This window comes from Rattus norvegicus, chromosome 16 (genome assembly GCF_036323735.1).
Source record: "Rattus norvegicus strain BN/NHsdMcwi chromosome 16, GRCr8, whole genome shotgun sequence".
NCBI lineage: Eukaryota > Metazoa > Chordata > Mammalia > Rodentia > Muridae > Rattus > Rattus norvegicus.
Window position 1 is genome coordinate 14861013 of NC_086034.1, and position 26546 is coordinate 14887558.

Consider the following 26546-nt stretch of genomic DNA (forward strand, 5'->3'; position numbering starts at 1 on the left):
CAGATTGTTTGCACAGATGACTTCATGGTACATCACCTTCTTATTTGTCCTAAGTGTCACCATCTTAAAACTATATCTAGTCATTTTTCCTAGCTTACAGAAGTTAAAAGACTTCCACACAATACGTAAACACCAGAAGTAGTATTGGTTCAGAAATTGATGCCATGTGGTATCACACGGTTCCAAGAATCAACCCTGGTTTAGAGAAGGGTTGCTGAGCGAGGGGTGTTTGGGAGTCACAAAAAAAAAAGCATCTGGAAGTCAATCATGTGTACAACTTGGCTGGTCTGTATTCTGTTCTAGACAGCTCTGTCTAGACAGCTCAACTCTTGCAGACCAGAGTTCAGTCTTTTGGTTACATATCAGTTAAACCTCAGGTTACCTTTTGATTATCCCAAGAATCAGTATTTTATGACCTTAGCCGCTTGATTCTTAGAAAAAAGACAACAGTACATTTTTTTAAAAAAAATATACCAAATGAATCCAGATATCTGCCAGCCTTTGTAAGCACATACAATATGTTTACCTGGGTGGAATCCTGTCCTTAGATTCTCATTCCCACCCAGGCTGCAACTACGCTCATTGTTTCCCACGCTGACACTAAACTCAGGAATTTGGCTGCCTTTATAAGCACAAACAATAAGCTAGCTGGGTGGGATCCAGCTCTGAGATCATTCCCACCATGCCTGGACCACAATTCATTGTGTCCCATGCTAACCTTGAACTCAGAAATCTGCCCGCCTGCTTTTGTAAATACAACCAATAAACTTAGTTGTGTTGGGAGTAATCATCACTCCCCAAATTTCTATCTCCTTCCTTAATATTTTTCTGACAAGCTGGTTTGCGGTGTAGCTGCCTCTGTTTGTTTGTTTTTTGTTTGTTTGTTTGTTTTTGTTTAGGTCTATGAAGCCTCACATAATACATAGTTCATCCTTATATTTTGCATAGTACAGAAATTATACACTCTTGAACTGATGTTTTCAGAGTTCTTTCCCACAGCCTTAAGTGCTCTCTTGAGGTCACAGTGTTTACCATTTTTCTGAGGAACACATGATCGCCTCCTGTACTCTGCTGTTTCTAATTATCATGGAGTCATTAACCTTAACAGGGAGAGTATTTCCTGAAGGAAGAACATGAAAATATGTACATTATTATACAAACAACCCTCATGCCACGGCACCCATCAGCACTCATAGAAGCCCATAAACTGCTAACACTGCTCCAGTGGTGAGAACTATGTCACATAATCCATTTCACATGGCAGGACTTGGAAACATGGGGTTCAGAACATCAGGTGGTGACAGTAGATAAAAATGGCAAGAGTTACCTTTTATTTTAGTTGAATATGTGAGAATTATATAGTTTTATCCATGAGTGTGATCGGAGTTAACTGTCAAGTAAACAGACTCCACAATATCCTGGGTGGTGGGCTACCAGATGCATGTGGGAAATGACCTCAGTTACATTAAATGAGTAGGGAAAATATTTTCTGTGATGGCAGACTGCAGACTCGGAGAAACGGTTATGGGTGGCATGAATTCATTTGGTGCTTGTTCTTGTTTATTGATGTTATGTGAATGTGTCCTTCAAGCTCTTGCCACCATGACTTTTCTACCACAAGGGACTCTTTTTTGAACTGTGATCCACCATAAAACCTGTTTTTTATACTTGCTTTTTTTTTTCAGAGTATTTTATCATAGTACAAGGAAAAGATTTTAGCAACACAAATATTAGTTTTATGACTTCCATTTAAAAAAACTCATTTACCTTGTAACTTGTTATTGCTGTTGCAGCTATTGTAGCAACTGCTACTGCTGCTAGTGTCTATGTTTGTGAAGGTCAGTGTTTGATGTTCATTGTCTTCCTCCAGTATTCTATGCCTAATTTTTTGAGACAGGGTGTGTCAGTGAATATGAAGGTTTTGAACAGGTTAGATATTATGGCTAGGAAATCCATAGGACATCTGATGTTGTCCTTACTGCTACTTGGATTATAAACATATGCTGTTGTGCCTGTTTGTTTTTTGTTTGTTTGTTTGTTTTGTTTTGTTTCATGTGATTGCTTACATTCTGATCTCATGTTATAAAAAGTCGTGCAAATACTGAGTCATTTTCCAGCTTTGACATTCACTTTTTGTGAGTTTTATGCATGCAGATATTCTTATAGCCACAAATAAATTGGGTACAGATTAAACCCCAATCTGCAGGGAGTTCTTTTACACTGACCATTTTACATTCACACTCTTATTCCAATCACTGAAATCTCTAGTCAATTTACAATTGCTTCTTACAGGTTTTGCTTGGGAAATTAAAAAGGTTTTGTGTTTTGCTTTTCCTTTTCTTTATTTGTTTATTTGGTTTTTGGCACCTTTCACAAATAATAATATCTATGAAGATAGCTGGAAATATACCCAGATGAGATAGATTAATGTTTGCTAATTACAGAACCCCTTTCCAGGTAGAGCTGCTTACCCACTTACTTCCTTTTGGGCATTTCAGTTGTTTTCAGGTTTGGGCATCTGTGCTGCTAAAAATGTCATTGTGTAGGTTTATGATGAATAAAAATATATTTCTTTAGGAAATATTTTCATAAGAGCCATTGTGATGTCATATAGCAATCTTTGTTTACCTTCATCAAAAATTAACCAATGTTCTCCAGACTCACTGTAATACATTGCAGAATTTGAACTAAAGTAAACTAAGCTGCAGTTTGAAAATAAAAGATATTTCTTAGGTAAATTTTATGAAATGGAATGACATCTTTAGAACAAAAGATGAAAAGGAAGATATTAAATAAATACAGTTCTGTGAATTCTAAATCCAATTTGCTTTGTGCTGTGTTTCCTTGAAGATGAATACAATATAAGATAAATACTGATGAGCATCAAGGTATCAATGATGTGCTTCATAATTACAGTGGTAGTACGAAAATACATCATGCCTAATTTGAGTTCTTTTCTACCTGCCTCAAGAGATATAACTCAATGATTTCAATTGTGTCATAGAGTCAGGAAGGCAGGATCCCTTCTGTAACTAGGACTGATGGGAAAGAAGGCTAAGTCACCCTGGATAATAAAGCAAGTCTACAAACCCATATGGTGCCATGAAAAACTGTGGCTTTATATTTCAACCAAGAAACAAGCTTACATATTGTTTCAGAGAGACAGTGTTGAAGAATGGTTTTATTAGCCATTTACTTGGAAACTTTGAAGGACAGGAAAGAAGTGAGTTCTTGGTGACTTCTCTGGAGTTGCTTTAGTAAGCCATCTGAAAAGGGCCACATAGGCTAAAAAACTCATCACTGCACATATAAGAGTCTGTTTTACTGCCTTCTGTCAAATGCATGCAAACAGTCATCAGATAGATGCTGAATCACATGACTTTAAGGAAACATGGGGAAAAAAGGAAACATGAAACAATATGAATATAGTGGAAAACCTTGGATCATATATATGAAAGACTGGGTTGTTCACTCTATGACTACGTACAAATCTATTCCTTCAAATTAAAAGATCTCTTTGAAAATGTAAAGGTATGTGATGAAGGGAGATGCAGTTAGCCTACTGAATAAAAGTTATTGAGTACTCATGAGTATTTTGTCAAAGGAAAACCAAGTTAAGTAGAAATAATTTAACCAAAGGAATTTAGTAACTTGCATGAGTTGGGAAATAATTTTGTTTTTCTAAACATCTGCATCAATATTTGTAATGTGGGAAGGTGATTTGTGGCTCTCAATTCTTGTTCTAAGGAAGAAATTCATTGGCTCGACCAATGAATTCAACCAATCCATTGGCAGATTGAAGAATGATTAGCGATTTCTGCACCACTTACTCTGCTTCAGCCATTCAAAAAAAACTATCTTCCAGTTCTTAGTCACTAATTTTTTCTTAAAGTAAAAATATATAGAGATTGTATTTTGAAATGCAGGTGTAATTGATATTAATCGATTTTCCTGTTGTAAAAAAGTGATTATTCCATTAAATTTGGCAGCACAACTTCAACAGGGAAAAGAATTGATTGCAGTTTAATATTTACACTTATTAAATAACAGTTATTTTCTTGATGTACAGCCACATCAGTTCAATGTCTGCTGTTACAATTCATTTTGGAGTTCTGTTTTGGTTTTACAAAGTTGATTTATTCAAAAAATAATCCCTCCTTTTGAAGAACCAGCTCAATCACTCTCAAACAAATGTTTGTGAAATTCTATGATTTAGTTGCAATACAAGTATACCATATTGTTTCATAACATAAAATAAAAGAGGCATTAAAGGGTGTTGTACATGCTGACCTTTCTATCATCATCAACATACTAATGTTCCCAGTAAACCAGGCAAGGATAGATGTTCATTCTTCTTTCCACTTGTATAATTTAATACACTTTTTTTTCTTATTGCTTTTGGGTCCACTTATTTAGACTATGAAGTCAGCTTCACACTCACAATTCAATCTTTCTCCCTTGAAGAATGAACCCACAAGTTCACAGGTCATGATGATTAGGTTTAAAAGATCTCTGAAACCTTGTTGTTCAAAACCACGATCAGTCCCGTCCTAAGATGAAGTGAATTGCTGTTTCTCCTGAACCCATACTTCAGGGTTCCTACGCTGGAGGAGCTGGCAGTTATTTACCACAAATCATTGCCTGCACGAAAGATACAGCATGGCACACTTGGCTCCGGAATGTTTCCGTCACTAAAATGAAAAATTCTGATAGCAATTTAAAACCTTCTCTCCAATTCAAAGCCTTCAATTCAAGGTGTTCTCGTTAAAGTGAAATTTCCCTTCACAAAATAACACTCTTACACTTCAAAGACCATCATCACTCAGTTGCTCCTCTGTATCGCAGCACTCTGGGCCAGCATCCTCTTTGACCTCTTTCCCATAGGTTCTCTCAGAGGTCAGACTAAATCTGATTGAATCATGCAAATCTGACGGGCACCCCTCACCCAATGGTACCCCATCACCCAACAGGACTAATCAACTATAGGGAGCAGGAAGTCTAGGTCTCTTCTGTTAATTTGGATCTAGATCACCCAATGTCTGTGACTACTAACTTCAATTCTCTGTGCCTCAGTTTTCCTAAATTTGGGCACTGAAAGTTTCAAATAACGTGCCATATAAAAACCACTGAGCATTTGGTTCTATTAGCAAAACTGTAGCACAAAACCAATACTAGGGAAAAAGACTTGGAGACCCTGTCACCATTCAGTTCAACTAGCCATCTCAACTGGCACTGGTTTTCTATCTGATCCCTGCCCTCACACATTTTGGTGTTACACGTTTTCCATCAAACCCATTTTATCACATTGGTTTCTGAACACCATTTTCTTTATCCTCTCCCAATGCGTACTCCTTAGATTTCAACTTCCCAGCACTTCCCAGGGACACCCCTCAACTGGACAGATCTAACACTAGGTACCATGTTACCAACTGAGGATTATCAGCCTCCTTTTCTTCTATTTTCAGAAAGCTAGAGAAAGTCATTGTGCTAACATCAGAAAATTTTAGAAACAGATCAGAATGACAATAAGGATATATAATTTTCATAGGTTGGATCTTGTGAAGATGTAGAAACAGAATGAATGATTTCACAGATTAATTCAGGAAAGCCTTGATCTTGACATAAATGCTGAGTTAGAATATGCCTCATTTTTTTCCTTTTTAGAGAATGAAATGATAATTGAATGCTGAGGGCTGTATATAGATAGTTTTTAAAGAATCTTCAAGGCCTCTCACTGACGTGCAACTTTCTAGATTTATGTGTGAATAGTATGGAATAGAATTGGTGTGCAAAGGATCATGGAACCTACCGAACAGAGTCAAAGGAGTGGGATGACATCTGAGTTTTCTCAATGCTTTTGCAATGTAGGCCTCGTTCCAAATGCAAAGCACAGGAGAAAAGGATCAGAAGTCACCTAGAAAACATTGATGTTGCCAAGATGGACGCAGAATGCAAGTAGAATGACTGTAGGAGGCTGTGGAGACCAGTAAGAGTAACTCAGCAAGGTTGCGTTAAATAGTTCCCAAACTGCCAAGAGCCTGACCAAATAAGGTCAAGAGCAGGTGGCTCCACCTAAAGGTCCAAAGGAGTGTGACTTTATGCTTTCTGATGGCTATGACATTTCTCCTCCACCCTCTCTATGCTTGGACAGTCTCCTCACACAAGCACAAGGACAATTTTTATTTGCCACCTTCTCAGGTTGGCACTCTCCGAGGGGGTGGGTAGGTCTTGCTCTCATAGAACAATCCATTTGGAGAGAATCACTGAGTTGGACATAGAAAGCCCACTGTCATGTAAGAGTGAACCAGAATGTCATGTTATAATCAGCGAGCAAAGGACTGTGATAATTTTACTTAACTTAGAGTGATGTGAGTTGTGGCAGGCCTTCCAAACCTCCCCCTCTCTTTCACACACACACACAGACACACACACACACACACACACACACACACACACACACACACACACATTTTAGATATTCACTAAGAATTTTTCCTACTGCTCAAAGAGTATGAATTATAGTCCCTAAAATATTACAGAACACTTTTTTGGCTTTTGTTTTTAAGATACTGGTCTCTCTATGTAGTCTTGGATATCCTGGAACTTACCCAGTAGAACTTGCAAGCCTCAACGTATGGAGATTCTCCTCTGACAATCTCTTGACTGTTTGCATTAAAAGCCTGAGATTAAAATCATTCCTGACATGAACCAGTGAATTTTTAAAAATAAATATGTGTAAATTAATTACATCAATACCCAAAAACGATATGCTTTCAACCCTTGTAGACGTAACTTACTTAAATTAACTATATATTGCTTAAAATTTGCCAGAAATTAATAATAATAATGGCAACATACTACAATTTTTATACTAAAATACATGTCACAATATTGAAAAATATTTGAATGAATAATTTTGTCATGAGAACTGGAAGTTTAGAGATTTTTCAGCATTTCAGACAAAATTATCTGAAAAACCTAGATATGCCTACAGCATAATATTCTTCAGTTTACCAGGAAATATGTCAGTTATTTACAACTTGTAGTTAGAGGGGTAAGGGAAACAAAGAACACATGCCGTTTGCTGCTCTCATAGTTTTACTGGTCACAGCACGTCTTAGAAAATGAACTTTGTCACACGGCCAAACCAGGATTATCTTGACTGCAGTGATTCAACTTTCTCAAGCTATCGCTTTCTTTAAAACAAATTCAAATGTGCTCAAATAATTAGAGGAAAAATTAACAGTGTGGTCTCCCTACAATCATTCTCACATTAAACTCTGGATGTCGAAATCAAAATTCTTTTTATGCATGATGGGCAGCTTCCCACTAACAATTTTCTAGATTGCCTAATAATTTCATGTAGCATAATTACAAGACTCCTGCGTGTGTATTTTTCCTTCTCTTTGCTTCCGTCTCAATACAAATTAAGGGCAATAACTAGCAAACCTTTATGGTAGACATTTACAACGCTCTGCTGGACCAGAGCGATGGAAACGAGCTGGACTGGGAAGCCCAGCAAATGCTCCCTCGCTTAACAATAGGCCATGCAAATGCGAGAGGGGATTTTTTCAGAGTAAGCAAGTTTCTAAATAAAAATGGGTGAACACAGTAGGGAACAGTGATTGCTTATGAACAGCTTTTATCTCCCAAAGCCTAGTGAGAATTTCTACAATTCTAATCCATCAGAACATGCAATCCACACCTTCAAGCCTGAACTCATTTAACTCATGTTTCCTCTGTGATGATTAATCTTAATTTCCTGTTGGCAAGGCTTGTATTATGTGACTGCATATTAAATTAGTATATATATATGTATATATATATATGTATATATATATGTATATATATATACATATATATATATATATACATGATCAATGAATTTCAAAACAAGAGAATTCTTCCTCATACTAGAAATCATAATGCAATGTCCAGTCTACTGAAAGATTTGGATTTTTGACGTTCCAAACCTCAAATTTGTGTGAGCCAATACCTTAATAGAAGCATCAGTACTACACACACACACACACACACACACACACACACACACACACACACACGTAAAAGCTGTACCCTTGAAAGCCCCCAACTACACAATGACATCACCACATTCCTATTTTCTTCCTTTTAATGATTTTGTTATTAGTTACCAATTTTAAATACATCTTTAAGAATTTGTTGCTAACAATACCTTTAAGTCACCATTTGCTGTAGTAGGGAGGTTTTTTCCTATAATACAATAATAGATTACCATTGACATAATATTCATTGTATTAGTAACTTGTCTCCTTGCTATGACAGAATAAATAGCTGAGTAAAGAAACATAAAACCTAATGGTTTATTTTGGTTGATAGAGGATAAAGTCCATCATCGCAGTTAAGGTGAGGTAGCATTAGAAGCTGACTGTCCACATTGCATTCAAATTATGAATCAGAGAACTGTGAATACAGGTGCTAGTTTTTTTCTTTCTGCTTTTTATTCAGTACAGGTCCCATCCCATGAAATGTTATTGCCCACACTGAAGTTGTGGCTTCCACTGTAAATGAACCTGATCTAGAGAATCCTCAGAGATATGCCCAAAGATGTTTTTCTTTGGTGATCAAATTAGTATTTGATATCAACCATCACAGGCATCAACCGCACAAGTGCTAGTCATACCAGTGGTTTTGTGTCACTCAGGGATGGACTCTGGATCCTTTTCCCATCTTGACTTGACATTTATGAATTGAATCAGTTATTTCATGGAATCTACTCTAGTACACCTAACTGCCTTGTTCTCTCTATCCCCTTACCAATCTCACCTAAATCAGAATGCTACTATAAAAATAAATGGAATTTCTAATGATTAAATCTCAACCTTTAATTTCCTGTACTTCTATTAAACACACACCCTGCCACACAATGATCAGAGCCCAATGATATACAAAGAAATAGCTCTTTCTTTGACTGAGAGTATGTCAAAATTTAATGATGAATTCTATCTCAGTGACTCAGTAAACTTACAGGACTGGAGCTAAATGTATCTAAGTCTCTTAATTAAAGAAATCAAGTCCAAAGCTTAGGATTCAGATTTCTAGGGTAAGAGTGACCAAGGAGTGAAGAGCATACCACTTGCTATGGGGTTATATAATGATTAATTTCCTTGCTTGATGATTAAAACCAAAGGTTCAAAAATATGTCCACTGTGTTCAGAACGAACAATGTTATGGCGGTCATATGGTTGTTCATATATTCTTTTGGTCTATTAACCACAGTCCAAACCACAGACTTCCTACCTGTATGCCTGAGTATCTAAATATCCATTCTCTAAGCTCTCAAAATGTCAGCTTGCAGTTGCTTGAGCTAAACCTATCCTTGAGGTTAGTGGAAGAGGGAGAGTTAGTCGGCTGCAATTGGGTTACACAAATCTGATTCAGTTATAGGCTTTAGAGTTCAGTGATCTCTCCTTAAAAGTTTGTCTTTGTCATAGGACTTTGCACTATCTATTTGATAAGACTTCAGAAAAGTAACCACTCAGCACCTGAAGCCTTCTTGTGTATGGAGTAGGCCCACCTGAGGGACTGGCTTTCCACATGTGTCTTCCACCTCATTCTTCCACTCAAGTTTTAAAAGCAGAACACTGGTGAGTGTATTGTCTTATTATGTTCTAAATGCATGGGGTAGAAGTTCGTTCTCTGGTTTCAGTAGTGATTGTGCTGTCATGGAAAGGACTTAATGAAGGCACTGATGATGACATTCATAGTTACATATAACACCTGTGAAGGATCAAAGCGAGCAGACAAAGAGGGTGTACATTGAATTAATCCCTTTCTGTTGAAGGCCCAGAATTCAGACTGCAAAATAAAGACATGATTTGTGGTTGCTAGGAGCTGGAAGAATGAGGAAATCGGGATTGCCTGCCACCAATCACAGGGATAATGAAGGAAGAGTGGTAAAAATATTTTGAAAGCAGTTAGACTTAAATGGATTTTATACATATTGATTTTTAAAACATTAATTTGTATACATTTTCAAGGATTTATTTAAGGGACATGAATTGTACATCAAAAAGGCATTATCTCTAGAACTTCAAAATAGTTTTATCAACTTAATATTCATATATGTTAGCCTTGTGGAATTACTATTATGACCATTACATGCGATTGCTTTTGCTTTCATAAAATATATATTTATGTATACACACACATGCATGTGCACAAACACACACATATTTATATATTCAAAGACAACTATATGAAATGTGATTTCAAGGTATTTGCACTAGAGAAATTTGTCACATGAATTTGTCTTCTAACATTTAAAGTAAGTCTACTCAATAAGTAATGCTTTGAAATTCTATGAGAAATATCCCACATTTTAAAATGAGCATCCTTTGTTAACAATCTCCTTATAAGGAGACAGGCTCCATGGTACTTTTTTTATGGACCTATATAAACTGTGACTGCAGATGAACAGAGAGATCCTGGGGACATTTTAAAATGCAGGTGGCCTTGCAAATTCTGTTGTCCCTGGTTCTCCAGGAATAGTTGGCCAAATTCAGAATTCTGATTGCTTTGCAAGTACAAAATGAAGAGACCCAGGCAGATAGTTTAGTTTATGGCTGCAGCCTAATTCCTAGCCCAGAGCTTATCTCAGATGCCAATCCCTGCGAGTGAGTACTGGAAAATATGTGACCAATTCTTTCAGTTAACTCTAGTACAGACAATGTCTGACCATAATTTACAGGGAATTGCCTGGGAGCTATATGGGCCCTCATTGAATTCACAATTCACAGATTCATAACCAAAAGAAAACATTGCTTTACCCCACTGGGCTTTGGTTAATTAGTTATGCAGTAAAAGATACCCAAGCAAGGAACATTGAAGAAGGTCATTTTTTCTCTGACAATGACCCAAGCAGACATCTGAGCAGCAAGCCCAAACCTGAAATACCTGAAATACATTCTTCACATAAAAAGGTTGGTCATTTTACTATGACTTCCTGCAGTGTTGGTTCTATCCAGACACCCATTTTACATATATAACAAGCATGACTTCACATTTTTATAATGTGTTGATTTATTTTTTATGAATAAGTTCAGAGGCATATATTTCCTCTAAACATATATGCAACCATTTAACAAATTATAAACCTCCAAATTGTTTAATACAGAGTTGACGAATTGTTGCTCAGTACAAATAAAAACTATATATTTGTTTAATTGGGAGACACTTTACAGTGGACTTTATTTCTATAGTAATTTGTAGACAGTCTTACAGGCTTGATCAGAAAAATTTCCTTCTGGCATTAAATTATTCATAGATTTTTAATTGAATTCTCCCTACTTGTTAAATAAATATCTGAACTATTCTTCTTGGCATGTAATGGCCCCTGCTGTATGGTACTATCTTAACTTCATGTACTTTTGCTCTGCAGATACCTTATGTAGTAGCTAAGTAAAACCTGTCATATGTATCTAATAATAATAATAATAATCACTTGGTAATTATTAAGGATTCTTGTGGGGGAAAGATTCCTAGTTTATCCACAAGCTTATAGGTTTTCTAGTCTGAAGCATTTCTTTAAATTCTTAGTTATATATATAACATCTACATGACATCTTCCTCCTTGGCTATGTAGCTCTGATGTTTAAGTGCCTTTTTCTTTCTTGCACCATTTACATCATGATAATTATATGTAAATATCTGTCCCCAAAGCACTTTTGCAATGCATGTGTAGAAACTGCCACTTAGACAAATAAGAGTATAAATAAAGGGAGAGGGGGAGGAAAGGGAGAATAGAGGGGAGGGAGAGAAGGAGAGAGAAAGAGAAAGAAGCAAGTGGAGGGGAGAACCTGGAGATACCAGGGATATGCTAATAATAACAATCAAAGGGTTCTGACTAGAGTTCTGAACCTGAAATGATCACAAATATTAATTATACCCAAGAGAGCAGTTGCCATAAATATAAATAATTCAATTTATTTTTTGGATAGATAAAAATAGTAGCTGTCTCAATACAAAATAGAGCAAACTGCTAAGTCAAAAAATTTCTAAGTTCATACAATTAGTGATGATTTTTAAATAATTTCCTCAAAACATTATTAGAGAAATACTCTTAGAAATCAGAAAGCAGTATTTTACTCTGCTTTCCGCAGGATGCCGGATCACTGTCTATGATCTCCCTTTCTTTTGTGTCTGAACTAGGCATCAACATCTGCACTGCCCATTACAGAGTGGACTGTACAACACACTATAACATCAAGTAGGGCACATCTTAAAGATAGTCACCCTCTCTTTGAGGAATGTTACTTTGAGGCACTTAGAGTCAAGCACACCCAGGAACAGAAGTGAGAAAGAGGCGCAAACAACAAGTTATTTGGTTTGCATGAACTTGGAATGAGACCTTAACAATGTCAGGCCCATCTCTATTAAAGATTTTACTTCTACTTTTAATTATGTATATGTCTTTGCCTGTGTGTTAGCATGTGTTTGGGTGTTTGTCAAGGCAAGAAGTTGTTAGATTTTCTGGAAGCAGAGTTAAAGATGACTGTGAAATCTAACATGAGTGTCAGTATTCACATGTGGGTCCTCAGCAAACCAGTGTGCACTTTTAACCACTTAGATATTTCTCCAGCCTCAAGCTGGCACAATCATGATCTTGCTGTCTTATGAAAAAATATATTATTGTTATCCAAAACCAAAGATGTATATAGAGAATGAGCAGTATTCACATAGTACTGGAACTATTTGAATTATTTTCTCTCTGTTCATTGATAGCTGACACTCACATATAAACATACACGTACACACATACATATGCACAAACATACACATCTATATACACATGCACACATACACACAGACACACACATATACATATGTACACACAGATATACACACACAGACACACACATGCATGCACACACAGACACACACATATACATATGTACACACAGATATACACACACAAATACACACATGCATGCACACACAGACACACAGACATACAAAAAAACATACACACACAGACACATATACACACATGCACACATGCACACATGCATGCACACACATACACACACAGACACACAGACACACACCATCATTTCAGACCACATCTCCTTTTTTCTCTGCACCTCACTAATCTTATTCCTATGACTAGGAACATTATTTAGATCCTCAAGGAAGCCAAGTAGTTTTTAACCCAGGACTTCTAAACATTCTGCTCCCAATCTATGATGTCCATGTAACCTCCAGGTTTATTGTACCTCTCATCTTTAACCTTTACATGTCATATTAATGAGTTACCCAGACAGCCCTCCTTTTTCACTAATCTGAGGACCTGCTCAACCTACTTATTATCTCCACTTTCTTCAACCATACTGTATTTTACTTTGCTGTAGAGCAGTTGAGCATTTGCCTCTAATCTTTACAAAAGACTACAATTCTTTCACTCAACACTCGATACCCCATTTACTAACGTATCCATTGACTGGTGCACAGCAAGTCTCTATGATAAAATTTGTCTTTTGTTAAAGCCAACGCATTGTGCCTCTAGGGATATTGGATGCTTAATGAAGTCACAAATGACTCAGTGACAATGAGTGAATATCCTGTCCCCTCCTACTTCAGTTCTGCTTTTTCCAGCATCTCCATTCAGAATCCATAAGACAGTTACAAATTCCAGTATTCTCACACAACTACTGTGAGAATCTTATCTGATATGCATTTTTACCTTAAAAAAATCATGTCTAATATTTGTTCATTTTCAACCAGGTTTTTGACACACGATTAGGATGATCTGGAGTGAGATTTAGGTCTAAATTTCATCTTCTCCATTTGTGTGGACTTCCCAAGTTTATGCCTAAGTTACCCTGAGAATGAAATAGGATAATATTAAAAGCCTATTACCTGGTGAGGTTGTTAGGACCTTGTAGTCCTCCAACACAAACTAGTCCATGGACCACTCCATCTTCCTCTGGCCTCATCCTGGAAGGTATGTGAGATGTTAAGGAATTAAGATAACCACTGTGATCCACCGAACAAAGATCCCTTGGAGGCAATGAAGGCACCAGTGTGGGCAGATGATTAAAATTTGAATAAAGCAAGATTTTTTCCTTAATGTGCACAACAAATGGTGTCTAGAATGACAATACCTTCTTCCTATTTGTGGTACACACAGAAGGAATAAGACTCTCAAAGACTAAGCATGAATTGGTAGATCATCTAAGAATCAGCAGAACTCTTCCCTAACAGTTCATCCATAATTTACATCAGTAAGACCCACGTCACAGCATGGTATAAATAATCCAGTTAGATTCCCCTGCATAAGTTAGAATTCTTAATTCTAAAACATGTACTATAGTGCATGTTGCCTTGAGCATCCCCATTTGACAGATGAGATGACTAAAGCCCTGAGAGTTATCAAAGTCCCCTGAAACTGATGCTGTGAACAAGAAAGAGAATGCAGCCTGGAATCTGAGACATTGAAGGCCATTATGCCATGCCAACCACCTCTCTTTCATTTCAAGCCAAACAGGTACATTATAGAAAATTCTTCCACCTTTTCAGTCTTTCCTAGGTTAAAAATAGCCCATGGGAAAGAATGATATAAAAACTTAAAGATGGCTGTATTCCTTTCCAAAGTATATTTTTATAGATCAAAAGGCCATGTTTTTAATTATATGTTAAAATAGATGTCACGGAGGAAAATGCTAAATCTCATGATTTAGAAGTGATTTTGAAATATGCATGCCCCTTTCAAGCTGAGCAGAAAGAATGACAGATATTCTATAAATTAAAGTAGAATATTGTTAATTCTAATGAGGATCTGCAAAGACTGTTGCCAATTAATGAGTCTAGCAAATAATTAAATGACATGCAATTTTGACTAAAAGGTCATTTGACTGTTTGATTGAGGGTGTGTGTGTGTGTGTGCACACGTGTGTGCATGCACATGTAGGTATACTTCTATAGCTGAAGAAAAGATGCGGATGACAACCTGTAGCCTAATCCAAAATAGATTGTCAAAGGCTATACAAGGTTTGAATGATAGGCACTCAAAGGAACAGAGTTTTGATAGACAAAATCGGATAAATATATCATCATCAAGACAGCAAAGGGTTGAAGTCTCTAGAAACTGCTCCAAATGTTTGTCTAACATGAATGCCTCTATTGTCTTCATGCAGTCAAGCACAAAATCGAGTTGTTGGTTTTTTCCTGTGGTGACATATATTTTTGGCCTCCACCTAGAAAATTTATTTCTGCCAAAATATCACAGATTTGCTTAAAGTTATAGCACTAGCAAGGAACAGATTCCCTTTGAGTCAGTTCTTATTTAATAGCTAAGACTTAATTATTGAGATATAATTCTACAGTCACTGATATTCAAAGGAATGTGAGAGAAAAAAGAGCTGGTAAATAATGGGAAAAACACAAATACATCCAATGAAAATACATACAATTGTATGTCTGTGTGTCTGTGTGTGTGCGCCTCTGTCTCTCTCTCTCCCTTCTCTCTCTCTTTCTCTCTCTGTCTTTGTGTGTGTGTGTGTGTGTGTGTGTGTGTGTGTGTGTGTGTGTGTGTGTGTGTAGCAGGCCAGAGAGCAAGTTGTCCATGCATCCTTCCTTTGTTCTACTTCTTTAATACAGGATCTCTCACTGGCCATGTAGGTTAGGCTGGTTAGCTAGCATGTTCAGTGGAAAGACGTGTATCACTTCATTCAGATATGATATTATACGCACACAGGAACACACCAGCTTTTGTGTTCCATGTTATCTAAGACAGACTCGGTTTCTCATGCTTGGATGGCAAGAGCTATTCTCACAGCCCTGATGATCAATGTTCAATTAAATGATGACTTCAGTGTCACTTGAAGCAAGGGCATACCTTCTTACACATATGCAAACACAGACACAATGGAACTTTATCATGAATGATTAAAACTTTTAGTGATTTCTTTCTAAATTAAGAAGAGGATACAGATTACAAACTTGGAAGCAGGGAGGCTGAATGACATTTTCATTTAAAAAATTCATTCACTAGCTGTCCATTAGAAGTAGAGAGGAGAAAATGAGTTAAAGAAATTGTCCCATCATAAATATGACTTAAAGGATCAAGATATAAGGTCTGATCCTTCCATAAGCACGAAGTTGTGCTGACTGTCTGCAGGCCAGCTGGAGCAACAGCTGAAAAACCAATAAAGTCCATGGTCAGATGGGAGGGAACTAAGTAAATCCTGTGTCAAACAGAGTTCTCTAGAAAAACAAAACCAATGCGTGCATTCCATTATAAAAGAAGGCTTAATAAACTAAATTCTGCTACCGGAGGCTAGATCCTCTCACAATGGCCATGAGCATGCTAGAGAACTGAGAACCTTGTGAATAATCAGTCTAGGCTAAATGCCTTGCAACATGAAGTAACAATTACGTAGTTAATATGAGGCCAGGAAGCATCCTAGAGAGTTTTGTTGTGAGTTCTTTTAGAAACGTTAAAGAAGCTGGGGTCAAATATTCATGGGCAATGGCTGCAAAGTACATCACTCACTGGGAAGAATGCAGCATGCACATATTGGCTAGCCTTCTCTTTTTCTTTATTTAGTCCAGAATATATGTAATTTAATTTAACAAGTAGGAAAGAAATTATCATGCAAATGGCAGTTATAATCCCTATCCTTGTCACTGACAACATATTCATAGCTGTTCTCAGAATACCATACTTTGACCAGGAAATGATGTAGTCAACAGAGGCTTAATATTAGAAATTGGATCCCTTTGAGGGTATCATTTTGAAAGGAGTAAAAACTTCATAACATGGGGTGTAAGCAGATAAGAAGAGGGGCACTTGTGAAGATTGCAACTGATTCATGCTTCTACTCTCTCTAGTTTCTGTATACCAAATAAGGCATATTCTAAGCACAATTTCCCAATATCCTGATATTCTACCACACTTTGGATGTAATTCAAAGGAGCCAAAACTGTACACTAGAAGTTTTGAAACCATGGGCCAAAATAAAACTTTCTTAACATGTTTGTGTGAGATATTTAAGCATAGTGACTAAACATGTACTAATATGAAAAGCATCCCAAATTCACCTTCTTGTAATGATTAAATAATCAAGTAATAAGTAGAATTGTAATGCCATTGTTCCAGAAAATCCAATAAACTCAAGGATGGGTATTGACATGAAGGAAATAATTTTGGTCTCTTAAATAATAAAACCACTATCCTTATTTTTATGATGAGCCTTAATTTATTGGCTCTTTTCTCAATTACTTCATTAATGTAGATAGAGTATACTTATCATACCTAATGAGAAGTGAATTTTAAGTAAAATGCTTTCTCACTTAAAATATTTCTTTAAAAATGTGTGTCAACACAAACATATATTAGTATTACTTACTGCTAAGCTTTCATCCTAGAAATCTAATTGTATTTTAATTTTTCAATATTTATTTTATATTGTTGCTTATAATTTTGGTTTTTTAAAAGCCAATAGATTAATAAAGGCTCAGCTGAATATTTTCAGGATTTCTCACTTATACTCAATTTCTGTGGCTTGAAGAGGTGAGATATAAATTCTTTCTAAAACTCAATTCTAAACTGAAGCCTACTTCAAAAATCAGGCTGAATTATCCAAAGGCGTAAATCAAAGGTAACTTTACTGAAGGAAATCAGAGATAAGACCTTCAAAAATTCAAATAAATTCTTTTGTGGTTTGCAGGTATTATAAAATCAAAGGCTTCAGGGTACCTATTATTAGACTTGCTATAAATAAGGGCAGGAATGTTGTGGAAGATCAATGAACTACTGAAAATGCCCTACATACACAGTCTACCCATAGTTACAAAAATGCAGTCCACTTCATATAAAAGATGCATTTATTTTATGTATTTATATCACATATCTCAATACATATTATTATAAGCGCATAACATTTTTTCCTTCCTTCTAGGTCTAGCTTCTCCACCACCTCCTTCTAGGAAACACCCAGAATTCCCCCCAAAATGTTTGCTTGATGATGTTTTACTTCCCAAGAAATTCTTAGTGGCAAAGACAATGACAGACACTTCTGCCCTTGCCTGAGAGTACATAGAACGTAGTACCTAGGCTTAGAGGCATGTCTGTGCATAACAAATTTCCCCATAATAGGTGACCTGCAAAACCTGCAAAAATGGATACATTTTTTCATAATTTAGAACATGATATTAATGTGATATTAATGAGGAGGAAATTTAATCTCTGCAACTAAGATGCAAATCACAAAACTAGAAAATTAACATATTATTTAACATATGGGAATTTTGGAATCTGGTAGATTGATAGCTGCATAGTAGCCTGCTTACCTCACATTCAGAAATGTTGACTCACAGGCAACAGGATAGACACCTGCACAGAATCAAAGGATGAGTTCTTGCTTCCAGCGTCTAGGATGTCATGAGACACAGGGCCAGCAATGGCCAGAGGGACTCAGGGCTTCCACCATGTAATTTATCACATTCATTCTCCCTTTCTTGGCAGGAGAAAATGCAAATGATAGGGCCCTTGAAAATTCCCATCTTGTGTCTTTTGGCATTGTGGTAAGTAGTTTTAAAATAGGGACTTAGTTACTGATTTTGCCTAATTCTGAGTGGGGGAAATTTTCCAACTGAATTCATAATTGCTACTAGTGGAAGCCACTACCACTAACAGACTCTACCCTACTGTCACTCTTCACCAGGGGTCATCTACTGAAATCGGCTTAGCTCTCTGGAAATTCTACTGGACATTTGGAAAAAACTATGTACACCCAGTAAAAGTTGTTAATGCTGCTTCCTGGCTTTTGTTTCATTTCTCCCCTTTCTAAAGCCACTTTCCTTCCCTTGCTCTCATTGTGGGAGGCTTTCCTGCTCCCTTGTGCTTTAATTTACCTCTCCAGCTCAGCTCTTATTCAAGAAGGCCATGCAGGGCCCGTTCTTCCCCCGGGGTACTGTGCCAAGGTCTGGATGAATCTTTCTAGTTGTATTTGTTTTTGTTTGTTTGCTTTTATTGTTGTTACTGAGTCGTTGCTGTTGTTGTTAGTGGGGGTGGTGATGGTTATTTGTGGGGTGGACCTAAGATTCAATGGACACCATGAACAGCTCTGTAAATCTGGCCCGAGCCTTGGGTATCCTTTTCCGATTGACACTGGTGACTGACAGCAGAATTGGCCCAAGCAAGTGCTCAGATTCTGAATGCTCTCCTGGAGTGAGAACAGTCAGGTTCATGAAACCCCGTCAGCAGGTGCTTTTCCTAGTTTTGCTGCACCCCTCCCTGAGTAGGCAGCTGGTATCTGCCACATATTCTCTGGGATAAACTGGCTCTTTATTAAATGTCTGAGAGAACCTTGGAGGAAACTTCAGTTACTCAATTTCTTTGTGAAGGGAGATGTTATCTATCTTTAAAAAAATATTGTCTTAGCAGTCTAACCACATATTTCCTCAGAGAGTATGCCATTTTGCCCTTTTGCATTACAAAGTGTCCTTATAAAAATAAGGTACCAATTCATTTTTGACAGGCATTTAAAGCCCTGGCATTTAGGAACTGGCTAGTGGCTTCTGCGTTGACTGTGGATAATAAATGCCTGGAAGATATTGAATAGGATAAACAGAAAGGCTCCTGAGTGAATATTTTTATCACAATACATACTTGGGTCATTTCTTTTTAATCTGCTCTATGTTGTAAGATTTATTTCTCATCTAAAGAAACACAGACTTTGAGTCATATGTTCATTATGCAACACATTCCTTTATTCTTCTCATTACAAGGGGAATTTGCTTTTTCTATTAATACACTGTGTATTCTAAAACAGTGATAGTTCGACTTTAAGAATTTAAACTTTTATCCACATAGTTAAAGACCACTCTCTTAATCCTATACATAGTTTTGCAGGCCTTGTGATTCAATAGCACAAACAGTTCAATATAGAGAAGAAATAGCTTTGGGGCTCTAGACATTTGCAACCAAAGAGAAGACATCATAAGGGTAGGAACACAGTGCAGGCAGGCCATCTTTTCCCAGGATGAAGAAGAAGTAACACCATTAGTACCACTGGGAGAAGGATGACCCATGGCAGAAAGGTATAGATCTGTAGCTTTTCAGGCATGACTCCATCCTAGGGCTTCAAACAAGAATGAGAGGAATGTGTACCTAGGGGCTCTATCTTGTAAGATGCTAGCAAGCACTTTAAGTCATTTATGTTCAGTATTCATATTGCAACCTTGCTACATCATTAGAAGCAATAAACTTTAGAAATTTAAGATATAAAGTCCAACACCAACACATGCACACAGAAGAATTCACACATATACACACACACAAATATGCACATGGACACACACATGCCCAAATATTCACATGCACACACACACACACCCACCCACCCACACACATAAACACACACACATACACACACACACACACACGCGCGCACACGCACGCACACACACATACATATTCTCAATAAACACAAACACCAAAAATGTTTACTTTTTATGGCTTCAATTCATATAAATTTTGCTACACAGTTCAATTAAACAAAATATATTTCTGAACAAAGGGCTACAATTTTCAGTTGCTTCAGCAGATTTAATGTGTACCAGAAGGAAAACAACAGTAAGCTGGTAATTCTTCGCTGTGTTAGACCCTCTAAGACTACAACAAAGCAAACTAAGTGCGTGAAATGAATCTTGGGGCAGAAAATACTGTAGTCACTATTTTGGAATCCAGTGATGAATTTGCTTTTAGAAGGTGTCTTAATTGGGTTGTGTTGATGTGTAAAGACACTATGATCCCAGAAGCCCTTATAAAAACATTTAATTGGGTCTCATTTACAATTTCAGAGGTTTAGTCTGTTGCCATAATGGTGGGGAACATGGCACACAGACATGGTGCTAGAGAAGCAGCTGAGAATTCTTTATTAGATATGCAGGTGACAGGAAGAGAGGAAGCCATTTGGCCTGGCTTTAACTTTGGAACCTCAAAGAACATCCTCAATGACAGGTTTCCCCCAACAAGGTCACATATTCTCACCACTTCAAGTAGTGAAACTCCCTGATGACTAAGCATTTAAGTATCAGAGACTATGGGGAACACTCTAATCAAACCAACACAGAAAGTTATTCATATACCAGGTACCAACTGCTGGAACTTCTCCTATATCTCAACTTTGTGAAGCAGAAGTAAGGAATATGAACTAAGAGGTCACTTTATTACAGCCTAATTATAATGAGGTAAAGTATAGACCCTAGTATATTACTTACATCAATTTATATGCCAGTATGTTTAACCATCCATCAGTGCATTCATTCCATACATATATACACACATATAAACATGTATTCATATATAAACACATAATACATATACACGTGTGTACATACATACATGCATGTATGCATACATACATGACACCGCACAGTACTATAATCTGTGTATATATTGAATGCAAGTCAAAACTGTACCATTTTCCTAACAATGAACAAGAAAATTATCATAATCTCACCACTTTCAAAATGTTTTGATGAAACATGCAACCCACAACCCTACACTTACTAGTATATATAATATAAATTTTAGAAGTATTAACATATAACTATTTTCTCATTAAAATCATGACAGGTGCTTTGGACATGCTTGCCTTTTCTCAGTCACATGAGCTATAGCACAGAGCAGTAGTTTTCCTGTGAAGTATCAACTGTTCACACACTTTTCAAGTTTGTATGACATCTCATTCTTCGAGTTTTACATAAGATGAAGGGATTGCACCTGTGCAGATGGTTTTCTGGCACTTTTCTCTGGAACACTTTCATCACAACTCTGTCCCATACCTCTGTCAATATATCCTCTGACAGCACACTGAAATGTCCAAGGAGTCGAAGCTTCACTATTACTACCATCGGGCAAGGTTGCGTAATTTGGCTTACGTTCAACATTCAGATCTAGCTTTATCTATCACTCTGTGCCTCTGGGGTTCTTTTGTTGGTGGTGGTGTTGACTTTCCATGTAGAACAATTCCTGTTCTCCATGATACATCTTTAGAAAGAGAAGGCTACGTGATGTTGCTGTCTTCTCTTGAACTAGAGCAGAGAACAATCCCCAAGCAACTTGAAAGAATTTCAAATGTGATTGGTCTTCAGCTATGGGTGTGTCTGATATGAACTCTCATTAGCCACACATGCAAGTGCTATATGTTATTTTTTCTTGGTGGCACTTTACTGATGAATGCTATATATCCCCTCAGCTGACTATTACCCCAATAATGCAAGCAGATCAAGTTCAAATTCAGTGACCTACAGCATCTATTCCTCCCTTATGAAACTCCTGGCAACCTGAATGTGAGCTGAGGCTGTTTAAATGTGCATATCATTTTGGGGTCCCTGTTGTACTAAAGTAGCAACATGCTGTAACGTGGCATCCTCATCATTGAGATAGAAGCTGAGAAAAGAATACAAACCTAAGAAATAGGAATTATCTCAAAGCCCTGCTTCAAATGAACTCCACACTAACAGAGTGAGGTACGTGTCTGAGCTCCAGTTGAAAGAATTTGCAGTGTTCCATACCCCACAAAACATAGCAAAGTCAGTTTTGTGAATTATAGCACAGAAAGAAGGATGCAAATCAAAAAGTCATTCAAACCAAGAACAAATTCTACTGCTATGTAACTTCAACACGATCCCTGTTATAATGAACAACTCCCATCCTCATCGCTTCCTGTTGATAGCAATCTTGTAGTTAACTGGTAACAATCAGAATCAGCGAGGAATATTAACTACCACATAAAGGCCAGTGAATTTCAGTTTGAAACAAATGGTGGCCCTCTTTACTCTTAAAGATGTTTATTTCCTGCATTTTTTGAATGATTTTAGTAAAGCATGACTAATAACCATGAGTCAACTAAAGTTTGGCTGGCAGTTTTAGGCAATCCTTAGTTCAGAATCTCCCTGACTTTCCCTGCCTCAGTCAAGCAGTTGTGTTTAGAGAATGATGCAATAAAGGAGAGGAATTAAAGGAGTCTGAACCAGACCTGAGAGAGTTCCAGACTTTTGCTATCCATCTTCTAAATGAGACTCAGGTTCACAGTTAATTAGCATGCTGGCTCCTTCTTTCTGTGCCCACCCACCGTTTACTGTGACTTTTTGACTTAACTTGCTGGCTGCCTATAGAAGGATTGGACCATCTTGGGACATAAGGTTGGTCGCCTGTCATAGGTCACCTTTGTAAATATGCTATTGCATTTATTCTTCATAGGATCAAGAGAAAGCCAAGCAGAGTGTTACACTAGGGAGGAAGAGGAATGTGAGAAAATCTATTGTTTCCTTCTGGATCTCTCTTGGTCAGTCAAGGTGATGATAGCAGCCACCATTTTAGAGGAATATCACAGTGCCATGGAGTAGGACATGGGTTCTATTAGTGATTGAAAAGGAGGCAAGCTGACCAGAAAGGAGGAATCTACTTGTACCAGGAAGTTTGGAGTGGCATGTGCATGCTGCCTAAAATATCAGACACAGGTATATAGAGAGATGACTGAAACAAAAATCCAAAAGCCTACACAATGCCATTTAGAAACAAGAAACCAACAAATAAAAGCAATTCCAAGCATAAATGAACTTAAAACGGACAGGCACAGGCAGCCTAGATTAAAATGTAATTTAGCATAGGAAGATGCCTTATTGTAGATTCCCCTTTACTTACTTAATGAGAACCATAGAAACTGGCCAGGTGCCTCCATCCAGCCCATAAGCAAGGTCTGTTCATCTCACTTCTTTCCTCATTTTTACCTCACCCTAGTGGTGAGTCTAATAAATGATGCTCTTACATTTATGCATGTTTATGGAACTGAATGAAGCCATGTTCAAACTTAGCTCTCTGTCGCCTTTACCTCAGCATTGCAGACTTCCTCCCTCCTTCCCTTCCTCCCTCCCTCTCTCCCTGTCTCCCTCCCTCCTTACCTTTCTCCTTTCGCTCTCTCCCATCTTCTCCCACTCCCTTTGTTCATTATCCCTGTAGATCTCTACACATTTTGGCATAACATTTCCATCTTTTCCAATGGTTCTTTTGGCTCTCTTCCCAGGGCCTTTCTTTTTCTATTATTTGAATATGCCACACTAAGTGAGCCTGAATGCCGACCGTATATTAATCTGACTATCCCCTAATGGGCTCTTTTTGTGCCTCATGAAAATTACAGGATATTTCTACCAGTTGACTCTTGAGAAACAGGAAGAGAATTCAGTCACTAGCTAGCATAATCTCAGTGCAGTCTAGTTGAGACCCGGGTTACCTAGTGGTTATCTCAAGAGACACCACCTATGCTAAGCACATACTCTCTATTCCTAGTGCTGACATTCTGACATTGTCAAGAGATCCAGCAGAGCCTCTCAGAACAAGGTTGGAATGAGCTATAAACTACTTAAGAAGTGGTGGATTTTCAGCTCTAGTCCATTTTAACTCATTCCTTGCAGGAAAGCAAACTAATTAATATGTCATATAATTAACCTCCTGGCCCTCTTCAAATACCATAGTTCTTAATCTTAAAGATAAAAACAAAGATCACAATTATCTCAAAATTTCATGAATTTGTTTGTTTGTTTGTTTTTAACAGAAATATAGCCTCCTTGACCCAGAAATATGGGATCTGAACCGTCCCTGCCGCATGCAGATAACACTGTGAGCAGTTTGGAGTCTGCTCAGGGTGGCTTTTCTTTTTACAGGGTTAGATCAATATCACACTGATACATGTTCTGCCAGCCACGCTGTAATGCTGCATTCTTCCAGGCTTGGTAATAGAATGTGATTTAATGCTTTCAGCTTGAAAGATATTGCAATGAACACTGTGATTTATAAAACAAATGGGCTATTGTCCTAAATAAGTTTAAAATTATATAGACCTGAGGAAATAGAGTTAACTAAAGTTTTAATGCTACTCGCCTATTTTTTGCTAAGCAGTTTATGCAGACACAGAAGCAATTCTACCCAGAAAATGCAACAGAAATTTATAGCCGGGATCCTCCATACATAATTTCTTTAACCTAGTGTACCTTTTGGCATTTATTAGTACACAGAGGCAGCTTCCTACATATCTTTCTTTTATTCAGGCAACTGTCTATATATTTATAGGGTCCATAAATCATTGCATCTTAAACAGTAGCCTATCAGAAAAAAGATGCTAATTGTGGAGGGCAGTGTGTCCTATATTGAATGCTACTGGCATTTTGGAATATTATTTCTCACTTTATCACAGGAGTGTGCTAGAAAATAGAAAGGACAGGAGCACTATAAGCCAGAGGAATCTCAGTGATACATTGAAAAGCTGACATCTCTCATTCTCAGAACACATCGGTGAAGACAGCAGAGTGTGATAACAGGAGATGGGACATTTTCATTTAATCTTTTAAATGCATTGGCTTCCCGATGTGAGTGGAATTCACATGCAGCAATTCTAATGTTTTTCCCAGTTTAATTTCCTCCTCTTCATCTTCATCTTCGCCCGTCTTCTTTGTGTGTGCTTGAGAGAGAACTCAAGTTTGGCAGTGGTACTCATGAGAATGATTATGGTGGAGAGAGAGACGAAGGGAAAAACTGGAAGCAATCTGCATGAAAATTTAAAGAATGACTTGGGCACCATCTGAATATGTGATGATCATTTCTGTAGAAAAATTTAAAGCATTTAGTAAGAATTCATCTCAGGTTGGTTTTTAAATACATTAATAAAGAGGCTTCCAAACATTGATTTTAAAAGAAGAAAAAGAAGTATTTCTCTAATAAAAAGCAATGCTTGGAAACATGATTTATATGAAATTAGAGCATCTCCCCCAAATGCTATGCCATTGGCTGTGTCTTCTTCTACATTGATGGTTAATGTGGTATGGCTACTCCTGTGCTTTGACACATAGGAAGTCACTGCCTGGATGGGGTTTGGTTGTATCACTTCCTGTCACTAGAGTGAGATAACTGAGATAATTAACTTGTAGAGAGGAAAGTGTTGATTATGGTTCAGGGATTTGGAGATCCCAAAAGCAGGTTGGGCTTGGCTTGCCTGAAGGTGTCAGATGACAATGGCATGATAACTAACTCCAAATTTCATGAGAAGAAAGTAAAAGCAGAGATGTTGGGCCCCAATACCACAATTAAGAACATGCTTTTTAAATTATTTATTTTATTTTTTACATAATAATTTAATTTCATCATTTCCCCTTCCCTGTCCTCCATCCAAACACTCCCTAATACGCTCCCTTGCTCTCTTTCATATTCATGGCATCTTTTCCTTAATTATTGTTTCATAGATATATCTATATAGATATATGTTCCTAAATATCACCTGCTGAATCTGGAAATCATTATTTGTGCATATGATTTTGATGATGACTATTTGGAATTACATAACCAATTAGTGTTCTCTTCCCTGGAGAAGACCATTCCTCCACTTTAGTTGCCAGTCACTCTTTGCATAGGGTTTAGTTCTCAAGATATTTGCGCTGTCCACTTTGGCATGTATACTGTTGTTGTCCTTGCAGAGTTGGGCACCTACTGCTAATTAAACATCTGT

At 37.3% G+C, this 26546-nt stretch overlaps 1 protein-coding gene and 1 long non-coding RNA gene across 10 annotated transcripts in view; both read right to left on the reverse strand.

Annotated features, from left to right (window-relative positions):
- The window catches only part of Nrg3 (neuregulin 3), a 1117568-nt gene that overhangs the window by 604473 nt on the left and 486549 nt on the right, over positions 1-26546 (reverse strand). The window lies entirely within an intron of this gene.
- The window catches only part of LOC134482459 (uncharacterized), a 38799-nt gene continuing 13076 nt past the window's right edge, over positions 824-26546 (reverse strand). The window contains exon 2 of the long non-coding RNA XR_010058571.1: positions 824-25646. This is a non-coding gene — a long non-coding RNA (uncharacterized LOC134482459). The remainder of the gene's footprint in view (positions 25647-26546) is intronic.